General features: G+C 40.0%; 1 protein-coding gene across 1 annotated transcript in view; it reads left to right on the top strand.

Annotated features, from left to right (window-relative positions):
• MICU1 (mitochondrial calcium uptake 1) overlaps positions 1–16,606 on the top strand; it is a 159,764-nt gene that overhangs the window by 72,845 nt on the left and 70,313 nt on the right. The gene's annotated exons all lie outside the window — the stretch shown is intronic.

Below are 16,606 nucleotides of genomic sequence, written 5' to 3'. Positions count from 1 at the left end.
TTCAATTCTCCATTTTTAGATGATTTCTTTGGGTCCCATTTGTGCTTGATGTATATCAGAAATGAACAAGCTCTTTTCTTCTTTCTCTTGGAAACATTCTTGTTTTATCAGTTTTGGATTTGGCTTCGGTCCTCCGTCATTTATCTTGCTGTCTGGTTGAGAGGGTTCTCCCTTGTTTTCCTATCCTGTTCTAAGTCATTTGGCTCGGAAAACTGCACATATTCTGCATTTGGCCCCCGTGAGAAAGGAAAAGAATGATATGTGCATCATTAAATTCTCTATCTGAAAAGATTTGAAATCTCACAAAACTTGTATGGGAATTAAAATTCAGAGCACATCAGCTCCATATTGCTAAATATTATATTTACCAAGCCTATACGACTCCTGCTCTTCCTGCTTACCTTTTAACTCTGTGTTAGCCTCTTCAATAATCAGAAGACACATCATGAAACTCTTTTAGGGGTTTAAGAAGCAGCCTCAGCACCTGAACAAAATTCAAGTCAGGCCATGGTCCACATAATTTCATACCTACACTGACTACTGGGGATCACAGAGGCACGATGGCTCAGTGGGTTAATGATGCTGGAAATGGTCTCAGTTCTGGTGGTTTGAGCCCTAGCTCTGTACGGCAGGGCAAGCTCCTGTCTCTCGCTTCAGCTTCTGTCCACCTAACAGTTCGAAAACATGTTATGCAAGTAGATAGATCGGTACCACTTTGGTGGGGGGACAAGCTGGTGCTCTGTGCAGGCAGGCAGATTCCTGACAACGCTGAACTTTCCAGTTGTGGTACCCACTTGCAAGGCAGTTCCAGGAAGGGAGAAGGCCTTGGGTGACACTGGAGGAGCAGCTGCTTGTCTTTTTCTCTGGTACGGAACCAGCTTGCCCTTCTGTGGTGCACTTTTGGAAATGCACAAGTGTGTTCTATAACAGGGCTGGTACCTTGGCAAGCTGAAATGCTACTCTGCAATAGCATTGTGGTCTCCTGGCTACTTTAACAACACCATGCACTAACAACAACAACAACAGTAGCAACTGGGGATCACCATAGTTTTAGACAGAATCCTGCCGAATTGAGCATTTTTGTTCTGTCATTGAATTGTGGCCTTTCCTGCCGATGCACTACATAAGAGCTAACTTTCCATGTTTGAGTGGGGAGATGAGACTTAACTGTATTTCCCTGAAAATAAGACTGGGTCTTATATTAATTTTTGCTCCAAAAGATGAATTAGGGCTTGTTTTCCAGTTAGGGCTTATTTTGGGGAAAATATACGGTAAATGCATCTGTCTGGCTGACAATCTTAACTGGGGCTTATTTTGGGGGTAAGGCTTATATTATGAGCACCCTGAAAAATCATGCTAGGGTTTATTTTCCTATTAGGTCTTATTTTCAGGGAAACACAGTAGTTGAAGTTTTTTGTCCCTCCCTTGTTTGATCAGTTGCTGATCAAGCAAGCAGAATTTTGTGATGCCCAAAGGTATCGACATAGTGAGTCCAGAAGACAACAAGGGCATTGCTGGTCACCTATATTTATCGTGGAAAACAATTGTGTATGTAGCTGAGAGAACTGACCGTCTTTTACTGACCGTCTTGGGTGACACAAAGAGAATAATAATCTGTCTGCAAATGTTTTTGTTTTGAAAATAACCGGTTTGGTCAGGTGAATAGTCTGTTGGCAAGAAGAAACAATACTATAAAAGTGAAATGTTTTTCCCCTTTTTTGTGCTGTGCACAAGTATTATTAGGTCTCATTTTCAGAATAGCACAACTGAAAGAAGCTGAGGCAACAGAACAGCCATTCCCCTGTCAACATTCCTTGTGACTAGAAGAATGAAGAGAGGAAAATGGTTGTTCCTCCAGTAAAATCCTTGCTGTGGAGTTTAAAGATGTGACATGCAGCATGCCAAGTTCTTTTGTATCTTTACGAGAATGAGTTGATCTTCAAGGAAAAACAAAGGAAGTCTGTAAAAGCACATTTGGGAGGTCTATACTTGTAACTGATTTGAAGTAAGAAAAATTAAATGTCCCAACATAGATGTTCAATATAATCTTTGCCTCTCCTTCGTACTGTGGAATATCAGCTTGTCTCTTTTCCTTGTGTACCTCCACCCCATGATATATTTTTCTGAACATTGCAATAGGCTTTCTATAAATGAATATCCAATAGATCTTTTAAAAAATACAATGCTGCATAATGAATTCAGCCGCCTTGAGCCTTTTGATGGTTTTGCTGCTCTTTGCACGTCTGTGATTATAAAATTTTGGGACTAGCTGAGCTTCTCATATCAAAGAATCTTCCTAAACAGCTATCCGGTTAGACTGAACGTGTCACCTAATACAAAAAGTTTCTGCAGCTGCGATATTGATACCACTCAGAAAGAAACCTTCTTTGAGTTATGTAGGTTGTGGACATCCTAATGCATACCATTTAAATAAAGAACTGTCATGGGCAATGGAGTATGTGGAAAGCGGAAGAAAGAAACAATAGAAGGATTCGTCGTTTTGGACTTTAGCAAATGGTTAAGTGTGTTTCTAATTCATATTTATTAAAATGTGTTGAGTGCAATTTGTCCTCAGTCATCTTCTATATTGGTAAGAGTCCGTGGGCAATGATTTGCAGACAAGGATGTACATGACAGTATTCACAGTATGGGCGTTTTGCAGTGTGATAATGCACATTTTTCATGATTGTACCCTTGGGCAACTAAGCACTAAGTTTAATTGATGTTATTTGATTAAAGTTACTTGCATTTACAGGGAGTAATCAATTCAGTTCGCTTTTCTGATAAGGCCATATGCCAGTTATCAGAAAAGTGTCATTACTAGAAACATTTTCACATGCTTCGAGTTAGACAGTGATAAAAGATTATGGCCTATTGTGTGCAGCAGAAGAATAGTCTGCATTGTCCAGGCTTGCAATAACAATTACTGGATTGCAAAGGGGTACTTGGAATCCAGGCCAGCTCTCTTATTTTTGTTTAAATCCCAATACAATTACTTTCAAGATTCCTAGTAATACATCCATAGCAAATAGAGGTCCAAGCAAGCAGAGTCCTCAAAGAACAAGCTTATTGGATATAACATATTGGAACAAACTGGTGAAAACCGACTCTAATGGTTCCTGCGGTTTTCACCTAATTAAAAGTAAAAGTTTTTTCCAAGATGCTAGACTGCTTCCGGTTGCGGCGCTGTGGTGGTGTGAGGAGAGAAGAGTGGGCTCCATTCTCTCATCCCCAGTCTGTGCGTCTGGAGGGCCCCCCCCCCGAGGGGCACGCAAATCTTGGAGGGATCGGCGAAAGTGTGAGGAAGCCCAGTGTGAGGTGTAATCAGTCCAATTGCTTGGAAACTTCATTTCTCCTCTCTTCAGCCACCTGTGGGAATGTCCTTGGTTCTCAGGAGAAGCTATTTTGCTTTGGCTACAGAACCACAACTATCTCTACTCCCCCCTCCCTATCCCTCCACACCATTGTGGAAACACTGAAGCCTCCAAGATGGCCTCGGTCAGGTAAACTTCAGAGTTGTCAATTACTTTTTCTTTGGAACATGAAGATTATTGTATTCTCCACGTCATTTCCTTTTGAAGATAGCTCCTATCTATTTTCTTGGTGTTTTCTTGTTCCTCCTTTGCTGTGTTGGTGTTAAATTATCCACCTATTTCAAGTGTAGAAATTTGGCTGCGGAGAGAGATACAAATTGCTTTTGGTGTACTCACCTGCTTATCTTAACCATGGACTTGGCATGAAATCAGAATCTGCACATTGTTTTTAATTCCTTGACTCTTATTCTTTGGTCCTGAGTTGTAATAGCCTATTTGTTTTCTTCCTCCAATAAAATAATCTGTTGCTGCTTTTAGTGAATTTAACTATGAAGGACAAGAACAGAATAAATTTACCTTTATTGGAACATTGAATACTAATGAACTATTTGTATGCAGTCATAATTGCAGCTATTAATTTGGTTATATAAACAAATACAGCTGAAGGAATCCACACTTTAAGGCTGCAGGTTAAATTGAGGATAAGAAAAATTAACTTGATACAGACATGCAGGAGCTATTATTGCCTAGGCAAAAGGGGCGGAAGTGCAAAATAGCTACCCTAGATAACATTTGGAAGCAGCTCAGGCAAATACCTCCGTAAGAAGGAAGAACAGGTACAGCATAATCAGATTTGCAAGATTCTGTTATAATAGTCAGTCTCAATAAAAAGTAATTTTGGCCTTCTTTTGGAGTTGATTTCCTGGTCTGATCTATCTATGTAGTGGAGCTAACAGGTGGATATTTACTTGGATATGAGAACATAGTGGGTTTTTTTCTGTGTACATTATCCTGTGAGAGATTTCTATTCTATTTGTCTGATGGAATCTTCTATGTAAACAGAACATTTGTGGTAGTAAAGTAGTAAAACACTTCCTCTGTGAGCAACATGGAAAATGGAACCACACTGAAACTCAGTTAGTTGAGATCTGTACTTGTCTATGGAAATTCTCAGTTATCCAGGTTATGGTTTTTATTTATTTATTTATTTATTTATTTATTTATTTATTTATTTATAATTTGTCAAACAAAAATGAAAACACGAATAATATAAAAAAAAATACAATGACAGGGACAATAGGCACGTTAGTGCACTTATGCACACTCCCTTTACGGACCTCTTAAATATGAAGTGAGGTCCGCAGAAGTCAATTTGTGACTAAAGCTGTGAAAATTATTAGCTGAGACAACTAAATCAGGCAGAGCGTTCCATACTTGGACCGCTCTGTTACAAAAATCATATTTTTTTACTGTCAAGTTTAGAACGGTTTACACTGAGTTTAAAACAGTTATTTGCACATGTATTATTCCGATTAAAACAGAAAAAGTCATTTACAGGTAAAATTACTACATACAATTTTATATGCAATACCTAAGTCAGACTGCAAGCGATGCAGTTCCAGGTTATCCAAACCAGGAATTTTGAGCCTAGTAGCGTACAGAATTCGATTATTTACCGAACAGAAGAGTGTAAAACTTTTCTCGTAAAGTACTTCTGAACCCACTCAATTGTGCTAATATCAGATATATGGTAGAGATTCCAAACAGTTTAACAGTACTCCAGCATAAATTTATAAGCTCTGGTTAGCAATACAGTGTTTCCAGAAAAGAAACTTCATAGAATTAATTTAACAACTCTTAGTGCTTTTTTAGCAATGCTGTTACAATGAACTTTGGAGCAGAAATCATCAGAGATGAGTGCACCTAGGTCCTTAACAAAGTGAGGGTCATCGATACCACCTAAGATAAAGGTAAAGGTTCCCCTTGCACATCCGTGGTAGTCGGTTCTGGCTCTAAGGGGTGGTGCTCATCTCTGTTAAAAAGCCACAGAGCCAGCGCTGTTCGAAGATGTCTCTGTGGTCATGTGGCCAGCATGACTAAATGCCAAAGGCGCACAGAACGCTGTTACCTTCCCACCAAAGTGGTCCCTATTTTTCTACTTGCATTTTTACACACTTTCAAACTGCTAGGTTGGCAGAAGCTGGGACAAGTAACGGGAGCTTACTCCGAAACACAGTGCTAGGGATTCGAACCGCTGAACTCCGAACTTTCTGATCGACAAGCTCAGCATCTTAGCTACTGAGCCACTGTGTCCCTTTTCGATACTACCTAGCTTATACTTCACATTCTGATTTTGTTTACCAATATGTAAGACAGAGCATTTATTAATCGAAATTTGAAGTTACCAAATAGATGACCATTCAGACACATAATTGAGATCATTTTGCAAAACAATAGAATTATCTGTAGTATTAAATATTTTTACGTCATCGGCAAAAAGGACACAATTGCTTTTAAGTTGATCACATAAATTGTTGATATAGAGCAGGAAAAGCGTGGGAACTTAAAACGTTGCCTTGCCTTTAAAGGAAACGTCTTTCCTTAAGGACATTTAGCTTCTCATCCAAGAAGCTTCTTCTCATTCAAGATGCTAACTTCTTGGATGGGAACCAAAACATCTTCAAGGAAAAACAAAGGAAGTCTGGCTGCCTCTTGTAAAAGCACATTTGGGAGGTCTATACTTGTAACTGATATATATATATATATGGATCTTTGGTTGTTCGGGTTTTCTCCCGCGTAAGATTCAAAGTATCTAGGCAACGTTTCGATGAAGTCTCATTCATCATCTTCAGGCTTCTGTCTCCGGCTCTGTGCTTCTCAGAGTGATGTGAGATTGCAGCTGCTTCTTCCTTTTAAATGTCCCAACATAGATGTTCAATGTAATCTTTGCCTCTCCTTCCTACTGTGGAATATCAGCTTGTCTCTTTTCCTTGTGTACCTCCAGCCCATGATATATTTTTTTGAACATTGCAATAGGCTTTCTATAAATGAATATCCGATAGAGAATAGTTTAAAAACACCTGTATAATTAGCACAAGAAAACGGGTTCTGGTTATTCTTTTTGTTATTACTGCAGTGTTACTGGCTGGCCAGGGCTCAAATAAAATCATGTTCCTTTTACCAGCAAGGACCTGTTTGCATACTGCATAGAAAATGAAGTCTGCTACCATATTTTATTCATAAGTAATTTACTGCTCTCGAGCAGTCTGTTTCCCTAATTCGCTCTGTGCATCTTATACATTTATTTCTTTTCCAAAAGACATGATATAATATTTTAAATTGTGTCAGTGTTTCCTGTATTCTATTAAAATGCTAGGGCAAAACAGCTTAGAGGACTTTGCAAGGATGTTCATCTCTTTCTCCACTGTTAATTTTTTTTCAGCACAGTTTGAATTTCCTTAGTGGGGAGACACAAGGTTAAGGGGGAATGAGCTGACTTTGCTTTTCTTTTTCTTTTTGTCTATAAGTTTGAAGAAATTGCATTTGGGCAGCTTCTTGGAAACATGGCAGTGAAAAACAGAGTAAAAATCCCCTATTTATTGGGTTGTTTTTTTTTTTAAAGTTATCCTGATTTTCTGTTTTAAAAGTACTTTTTATTAATCACAATTATCAAAAAAATATTCTATTTATTTATTTTATTAGTTTCAGCTGGGTTTTTTTATGCTGTGGCACCTCACAAAGTTAAAAACAACCAATATAATACAGGTAATCCTCGACTTATGACCACAATTGAGCCAAAGTTTTCTTTAAGTGAGTTTTTGCCCCATTTTACGACCTCTCTTGCCTCAGTTGTTAAGTGAATTACTGCAGTTGATAAGTTAGCAAAATGGTTGTTAAGTGAATCTGGCTTCCCCATTGATTTTGCTTGTCAGGAGGTTGCAAAAGGTGATCACATGACCTTGGGATACAGCAACAGCCATAAATATGAATCAGTTCACATGACGATGGGGATTCTGTGAAGGTCGTGAAAAATGGTCATAAGTCACTTTTTTCCATGCCCTTGTAAGTTTGAACAATCACTAAACAAACTGTTGTAAGTTGAGGACTATATATAGTGGTTAAGGTGCTAGATTAGGAACAGGGAATCCCAGATTTTACTTATCCCTTAGGCAGAGGAGTCAGATGGCGATTGGGTCACTCACATTCTTTGCATCCTAGATTAGGCAGTTGAAAAGCATCTATCAACCTACATTGAATCAGCATGGTAAAGGTAAAGGTTCCCCTTGCACATACGTGCTAGTCGTTTCCGGTTCTAAGGGGTGGTGCTCATCTCCATTACAAAGCCGAAGAGCCAGCGCTGTCCGAAGATGTCTCCATAGTCATGTGGCTGGCATGACTAAACTGTCAACTAAAAAAATACTTTTTTGGTCTAGCAGAAAGGGAGTAGGGAAAGTAGTACATTCCTTAAATGTTTCAGATAATTGCTAGGCCACCAAAGCTGTTGACGCACAAGATTATTACTGGAGAGCGTGATTGATAACTCTTGGCTATAGATGTGTCCTATTGGAGAATATACATCCAGAGGGTGGAGGGAAGGCCAGGGTCAAGAGTGAAATGAATGATGTGTCTTAGAGTTGGCTGCACCCAAGTAATGCCGACATGGTTACTCCTAATAAATCTTTTTTTTTTTTTACTCTGAGAGATGTGGCTAGAGACTTATGATTTGAATGGGAGTGGTTTGTTGGAGCTCTGACATAAATGCTGAAGGCGCACGGAATGCTGTTACCTTCCCACCAAAGTGGTTCCTATTTTTCTACTTGAATTTTTACATGCTTTCGAACTGCTAGGTTTGCAGAAGCCGGGACTAGTAACAGGAGCTCACTCCGCTACATGGTGCTAGAGATTCAAATCACCCAACTGCCAACCTTTCTGATTGACAAGCTCAAGAGTCTTAGCCACTGAGCCACCACGTCTCTATCAGCATGGTAGATAACCTTTAATGTAGTGACTTTCATCCTGCAGTGGAATAATCATATCAACAATAATAACAGAAATATCACAAATAACCTATGTCTGCCACAGAAATTCCTAAGAAAGAATGTCTAGGATTGTGGTCCTGTTGGGTAGTTTATTTTATCCTAGATGGTCGGATAGATGATTATGGTGTCACAGTTTCAGCTTTTTTTGTGTGACCTTCTCTATTCAGCCGCAATTATCTCTTGCAGGTTCTTAGTTCTATGTTACATTCATTTGAAAGAAATCATACCACTATTGTCTATGGAGATTCTCAGTCACCCAGGTCATAGTTGTCCCAAAGGTGCTTTTTCAAGAGACAACTGGACTTTCTGGTTTTTCTTTGGAGACGTTTCGCTTCTCATCCAAGAAGCTTCTTCAGAGCTGAAAAAGCTTTTTGGGTGAGAAGAGAAACATCTTCAAAAAAAACCCAGAAAGTCCAGTTGTCTCTTGAAAAAGCACCTTTGGGATATATCACTATTGCTTGTAAGGTTGTGTATGATTTATTAACCCTGGCAGCCTTTTCCCCCCTCTATCCATCATTTAAAAAAATCCTTGTCATTTCCTCCTGTACCTTTGTTCTGTTATATATGTTCAGTGAATATTTCCCTTAACCTGCTTGCTATATGACTGTTGGCTACAGCTTTGTGTGTGAGTTGAAGAAAATACAATGCAATTCTTTTTTTGAGAATGCCCACACCAATATTAGGTTGAATGTTGGTGAATTGGATTGTCTTTTTGCACATATGGAAACCGGGACTTGTCTAGTTTAATCTCTTTTGTGGGTAGAAGTACAGACCAAGCTTGTAAGCTTGAGTCAAGATGTCTTTGCTCTTAATTCAGAGCCAATCCCATCAGAGCCAATCCAATCCTTAAATTATTTATATTGAGGGAGAACTATTATGCTCTGGGAATTTGAGTGGGAGAAGAAGAATAAAGATTTAACTCCTACTTGATTGATTTTGGGCCATTAAGTCATTTTTGACTCCTGGCAACCACATTTTTCTCCATGATGACCTATCTTTAACCTGTTCTTTCAAACCTCCCAATAATGTGCTGTTTTAACTGAGTCCGTCCAGTGGTGGTATGCTGCCAGTTCACACCGGTTCTAGTGATCCGGTAGCGTCAGTCAGCAGTTGGTCCCGCCCACCCGCCCTGCCTTTTCCTGTCCTATATTTCCTTTGTTTTTAGCTCAGCTAATAGGCGCAATAGAACAGAATGCCGTACCTTAGCTGTTTTACTCGCCAGTGCTGACGATAAGTTTTCATGCTTAAAATTGCCCGTTTTAGAATGTTTCCCCCGCGCGCCCACAGAACCACTTAGTAAAATATTTTGAATTCCACCACTGAGTCCATCTACCCTGCTGCTGTTCACATTTGTCTTCTCTTTTTGTCCACCTTTCCCAGCATCAGAGCCTTTTCCAAAGAGGTAGGTCCTTGCCCAGTGTGTCTGAAATAGGACAATTTAAGCCTGGTCATTTGTCCCTCAAGGGAGAATTCTGGATTGAAATTCCTACTTATCTAGACACATCTGTCACCCTCAACTATTACAGAGCTCTGTGCCTGCTTAAATTTGGAAGGAAAAAAAAATATATTCATTGAACTTTCATATCCTATTTAGTTGCAGTTGGAGCGAGTTAAACCATTCCGGGAGGATCTTTTTATATATGTCAGTCATTAGCATGTTATTTTATGCCACAAATTAGAATGTTTTCCTTATAAAAGTAATAGCTTCAGCTGAATTGAAATCTGTCTTTTCCTCCATAGCTTCAAAAATTAGCCACAGAGAGATTTCAGTAACATCTGCCATCCACTGTTTAGTATTTACTGGCAATATGCTTCATACCGTTTGCCAAATTTCCAGCTGGGATAGTTGGAGATTTAGGTCTGAAAATAATTATGGCTTAGGAGCAATCATATTGTAAAGCATTTGACTGAGGCAGGTTGTTACCTTGATAATGCCATTTTATTTTATTTATAAAATTTACTGGCTGCCTATCTTACCGTAGGGTAAGTCTGAGGGGCTTGCACTCATAATACATATATATGTTCAGTTAAAACATAAATAATTAAAATCAACATTAAAACCTAAAGAACATGGGAAGGGCAGGAGCAGGAGGGAGGTGGGATTGGTTGTTACTTGTTCAACCACCTCCACTGTGCTGTTTCCCAATTGGGCCTTAAGCCACCTGGCAGAACCAGGTCTTAAGGCCTTTATAAAAGGATAGGAGGGTTGGGACAACCTCACATCAGTGGTGGGGGAGATGTTCCTGTTGTGGTTAGCCGGCAGCAGGTGCAGATGGCTGAGGAGAGCGAGGACTCTGATGAAGGGCCAGGACCATCAGGGAGTGGACTGCTGCCTTCAGAGATTGTGGGGGCTGGCAGCAGTGATGAGGAGGTTTCCGAGGAGCCTGTGCCAAGTGCACGTGCACGAGGGATTGCTCGGAGGAAAGAACAATTACAGCATCACAGGCAACTCGGGAGTAAGGCTGCAAGGTAATGGCTCCTTCCTCAAGAGGATAAAAGCCAGTTTTTGAAAAGCATTCTTTGAAGACAGCAAAGAAGCTCTGAAGCTCAACTGGTGGACATCTTAGTTTGTGTTTGGAGAATCTTGTAAATTAGTTCTTATCTCTGGGTTTTTGGCAGCCTTGACGAACAACTTGGCAAAGCTCTTCCTTGTCAGAGCTAATTAGTGGAAAGCAGCCTTCAGAACAGAATTCGTTATTAAACCTTAAAAGGTGGGGGCTGCTGCCTTTGTCTGGGTTTGCTCTTTGGGAACCCGGTTGGGTCAGAACAGTTCCAGAGAGCAGGGGCAACAGCAGAGCAGGCCCTCCCCCAGTACCCTGCCAGCCGGAATACTTGGGCAGATGGGACGTGCTACATGCCTCTTCTGCCAGCATGGATGGGACGCACCAATCCCACTGAGTGAGGCAGTCCCTCTGTCAACTCATAAAGCATTCCTGTGCTTGTTTTAGAGTTGCCATAAATGGGGGGGAGAAATCTGAAGGAGCAGGGTAGCAGTTTAAAACCAGAAGTACATTCCATACTTATCTTACAAATATTATAACTAAGCTACCGGACTTTCTGCCCATGAAAATCCTTAATTGGAGAATGTGATTGATGACACCGTAGGCTGTGAAGGTGCTTCACTGGAGAATCTGCTTTATGATATACCCATGGGGGAGAGGCGAAACAGGGTCACAGTTGACTGTAAATTACATATGCCAGAGTTGGTTTCATGCAGGCTAATGCCGGACCTGTTGCTCCTAATAAATCTTCTGGGTTCTTTTGAAGCTTGGCTCGAGGCTCATGATTTAGTTAGGACAATCGCAGGAATCATGACACCCTCAAGTAAACTGGACCCATGCCATGAAGGGAATGCTATCCTGAGATATTCACAAAACAAATCTAGAATAGCGGTTTCTTTTACACAAAACAACTCTTTCTAATGTATCATTTTTCATCATATTCAGCATGATGAGTCTTGCCAGATGAGGTGGTTGGAGGTCCCATCCTTCTGAAGATTGCCAAGTTGGGGCAAACTGCTGTACAGTATCCAATCGTGTTACTTATGGAAATCATAGTCCTTAGGTTTTCAGAGTTTCCCCCCCCCCCAGGCTTGTCAACTAATAAAGTAATGCTGAAAGAGAATACCCGTCCATTCATTTGTATGTTGCCTGTTATCTGTCTTTTGGAGAAACAAGTTTATATTCTTAATTAGCGTCCCTCTGAATAGTCAAGTAATTTCATGTTTCCTTTTTTTTAAAAGTCTACGTTTAAGTACTTAACATTTTGCTTATAATATATGCTTGAAATATAACATTGATAATGTATAGTTTATTTTATTTGTATTTGTCAATCACTTACAAGATAATAGGTATAAGTATAAACATGAGTAAGAATACAAAAAACAGGTACGATTAAATGGGGACAATAGGACAGGGATGGAAGGCACAATGGTGCCCTTATGTATGCCCCTTATAGACCTCTTAGGAATGGGGTGAGGTCAATAGTGGATAGTTTGAGGTTGAAGGAGTGGGGGTTTGAGGATGTGACTGCAGAGTCAGGTAGTGCATTCCAGGCATTGACCACTCTGTTGCTGAAGTCGTTCTTTCTGCAGTCAAGTTTGGAGTGGTTAACATTGAGTTTGTATCTATTGTGTGCTCTTGTATTGTTGCGGTTGAAGCTGAAGTAGTTATTGACTGGTAGGGCATTGTAGCAGATAATTTTGTGTACTATGCTTAAGTCCAACCGTAGGCGGCGTAGTTCAAGATCTTCAAAGCTTAATTGTGAGCAGAGGGTTGATCAAACTCAGGATGGCCAAAATATTTTCCAAATCATGTCAGACCATATTTAAAACACTGGCCATGGAGAAGTATCACACTAAAGTCTGATGAATTTAAACAAAATATATCCAGCATATTAGAGGCATAAGCCTCTTCTACACTTTCAGAGAATAGCATCCTGTACAATTGAGGGCAGTTCCAGTTGGCCAGTTTTCCGTCATTCAAGTCTTCATTTCACTTTTGAAATGGAACTGGGCTAGAGCAAGCTTTTCTCATTATTAAAGTCAGCAAAATGCTAGGGGGTACCTCTGTAAAAGTCTGTAGTGTTTCCTGAAAACTAGACTTCAATCAGAAAGTCTCCTTCCCTGAAAAATAAGCAAGCAAAGGTGTCTTAGCCAATTTGTGCTTAGCTGTTGGCCAATGACTAAGTGCCAGGTCCCATCTACTCAATGTTATACTTGAGAGTGGAGGGAGGAACAGCCCCTTTCTACCTTCCACCCATCACATACACAACAATTTCAAGGCTGTGGGGTCCTTGGTGCTCTCTGAACTTGGTTGTTTTCTTGAAGACATTTCATTACTGAGCACTAACATCACAGCTGCTCAGTCTGTGCTCATTACTGCTGAACAGCATTGATGATGTTACCTAGTTTGCAAGAAATGTTTGCAAGAAAACAATCAAGCACCAAGGACCTCACAATTCAACTCTTGAGCTGTAAATAGTCTCTTCAGCCGGAACCTCAAGTTTCTCATGTGGTTGCTCTGGTATCCTACAGGTATAGTGGGTATTCCTACTGTGTTTACTTCAGTAAGTCCTGCTGCCCTGCTACCACATCTAAAAAAAGAATGGCTGCTTAAACCACTCGAGTAGAGACAGCACGAAATTTTCTGCTGCTTCTGCAGCAATTATCACCACTCGCAGATAGAAGTTTCTGTAGCACCAAATCTTTCAAGTGTAGCAGAAAGAAGCCAGAATCAGGTACAATTGGAAATGTTTGGCAATAGTATGAACAATTGGGGGCATGGCACTTACGCTTGGTTGCATTAAGAAATCCCCTAGGTATTCTTGTTTAACAACGTAGTTGAAATTATAACATGGAATCAAGGTGCCTATAAGAAGTTTATTGAATTCATTTTTTAAAAATTAGTAGAGCGTTGGATGATCTTTTTCTTATTGGGATTAATATGTAATTGAAATGTTTGTATTTGTTCTATTTAGGCTATATCCTAATCATACTATTGAATTACTCTTGAGAGTGGTGGGATATATTTCTAAGCACATGTCCATAGAATCTCATCTATCATTAACCTTTATTTTCAGTTTTAGTAAAAACTGAATCTAGAATCTATATGCACATCATTGTTTTTTAATATAATTTGAATATAAATATTTAAAATTATAGTAAACTGCCCTGCATATACATATAAGTATAAATAAATATAAAATTGCACTATTTTGTGGATTTCTAATGTATTTCTTTTTTTTTTAATCAAAATTGAGAACCAGATACCCACAAATGCATTATTTGGACATTCACTAATTATTGTGGAGGTAGGATTTTTAACATAGCATTAGGGGATGACAGTGGTGGGATGCTACCGGTTCTGCCTGGTTCTATAGAACCAGTAGCTCTGAAGAGCTGCAGACACTGAACCTGTTCTGTGTTTGCTGCTGTTTGGCCCACCTGCCCGCCCAGGCTCTTACCTGTCCATTATTTCCTGTTTTTTCAATCTCAGCTGCTTTGCGCGGCACAGCTGAGGTTGAAAAAACAGGAAAAAAGTGGCTTTTCAAATGCTGCACACCCATACGCAGTGCTTTTCAGCTGTCCAGGCGGCACAGCTGAAGGTTTTTTTACACACGCGTGCACTGTAGTCACCTAGTTGGTAGTAACCCCAGTTGAATCCCACCCCTGGTGGACACATAGGTTTTTCAAATGTTACTGGGGTGATAATGATGACAAAGTTAAGAAAAATAGTTCCTCTAGGTAACCTAATTTTATCTAGTAGCCTTTTCTTCCTACATAGCCTGGTGCATATTGTGAGATTTGCCATTTCACTCATAAAATAATAATCTTCACAATTATTGTTATTGTTTGTATGATAATATGAATCAAAGACATTCAAAGCCCGTATTAAGGTGTGGCACAATATATAAAATACCTAACACCCTTCAACCACATGAAAAATCAACCTCCATTTTCCTGGGCAATGTGATACCAAGTTGGGGGAAGCCAAAAGCCTGCAGAATTTATTTTTTTAATTATTGTTTAATCTCTGCTTTTCAGAGACTTATGAGTGCCATCATAGATGTCATATTACCATTGGAATGTTCAAAGACAGGATTTCTCCTTTTGGGGAGCTGGGATGGTGGGTACAAAGCAGTGGCTCCCAACCTTTTGGGCACCAGGGATCAGTTCTGTGGAGAGAGGTTTTTCTGTGGACCAGAGGGGGCATGGTTTTGCATGCTGCCTGTATCCCGCGGATGGGGTTTCTGGCATATCACAGCCCGGTACCGATCCACAAACTGGAGGTTGGGGACCCCTGGTGTAAGGAGACCAAATGGATCCTTTCAATCTTGTAGTTGTTACACCTTAAATTTACCCCAAAGGTTCCCCTCGCACATACGTGCTAGTCGTTTCTGGCTTTCTAGATGCTCATATCTGTTACAAAGCCAAAGAGCCAGAGCATGAAACACTGTTACCTTCCCACCAAAGTGGTCCCTATTTTTCTACTTGCATTTTTACATGCTTTCGAACTGCTAGGTTGGCAGAAGCTGGGACAAGTAACGGGAGCTCACTCCATTATGTGGTGCTAGGGATTCGAACCGCTGAACTGAGGACCTTTCTGATTGACAAGCATAGCATCTTAGCCACTGAGCCACCGCATCCCAAGTAAATTTACCCCTACTCTTGGCCTATATTTTAAGGTGTTACCTCTGTGCATCCTCATAATCATTTTTCTTACAAGAGGTGTAAGGCTGCAAGAATGCTAAATAACTACCTTACCCCATTCCCTTATTTCTGCTACTGGCATGATAATTGATATTTGATACTGCTACTACTACAGCCATAAAAAAGATCTCAATCTGTTCAATATCACAAAAAGTCCCGGCTGCCTCTGAATATGTCAGGGTTGGGAAAACAGCAATAGACACTAGGGAATCTTTCCTTCTCTTCCATCCATGTCACCTTCCATTGAAGATACCTTCTATCTAAAGTTGCCAGGTATTTCCCTTTTCTCCCATGTACATCTTTTTCTCCGGACATCTTTCATGCTATGAAAGAATTTCCTTGGGGAGTTGCCTTCTTGATGCAGACCCAGGACATGGTAGACATCCCATCAATCTATTTCCCTTAACATGTATCAACCACATTCTCAATAGAATTACGTTAGAAATCTGCACGTCATCTCAGCAACTTCAAATCAAGAGAAAGATGTTTCCTTGCAAACACCAGGAGTAGTAAAGGATTTGGATTTCTTACTGGGTTTTCCTTGAAACCGTCAAGAACTTCCTTCTGTTCCACTCCCAACCAAATAAGGACTTTCATATGTGTCTTTGAGGCAGGGTTAAACTCGGTAGATTAAATTTGTAAACACTACAGTATGTTAGAAAAGATAATGTCAGGCACAAAAAATCAGGATCCTTTGTAAGGCTGCAGCATAGAAGATTTATTCAAGCCTATACACAAGAATCTGGTCAACTAAACTTGCTACTTGATAAGGATCAGAAGTGGTTGGACTTGGAGCATTTGTGGGAGCACAAGGATTCTAACTGATGATGTGTTTAACTCCGCTCCCCTAACTCTGCCTGCTCTTCTCCTACAGTATTTTATAAATTTCTGTGATCTCAATTTTTTTTCTCTTCAAGTTATTTGCCTGGGATATGCTCTGTGAATAGATAAAGATGCACGTAGCTATTGTACTAGGAAATACATGGTACCCGCCCAATAATATAAGTAGTCAAGAATTCACTCAACCTTCAGCTACATAAATT

This window comes from Pseudonaja textilis, chromosome 4, assembly GCF_049901715.1.
Source record: "Pseudonaja textilis isolate UNSWEBS1 chromosome 4, rPseTex1.2, whole genome shotgun sequence".
In the NCBI taxonomy this organism is placed as follows: Eukaryota; Metazoa; Chordata; class Lepidosauria; order Squamata; family Elapidae; genus Pseudonaja; species Pseudonaja textilis.
This window is presented reverse-complemented; position numbering and strand designations above follow the sequence as displayed.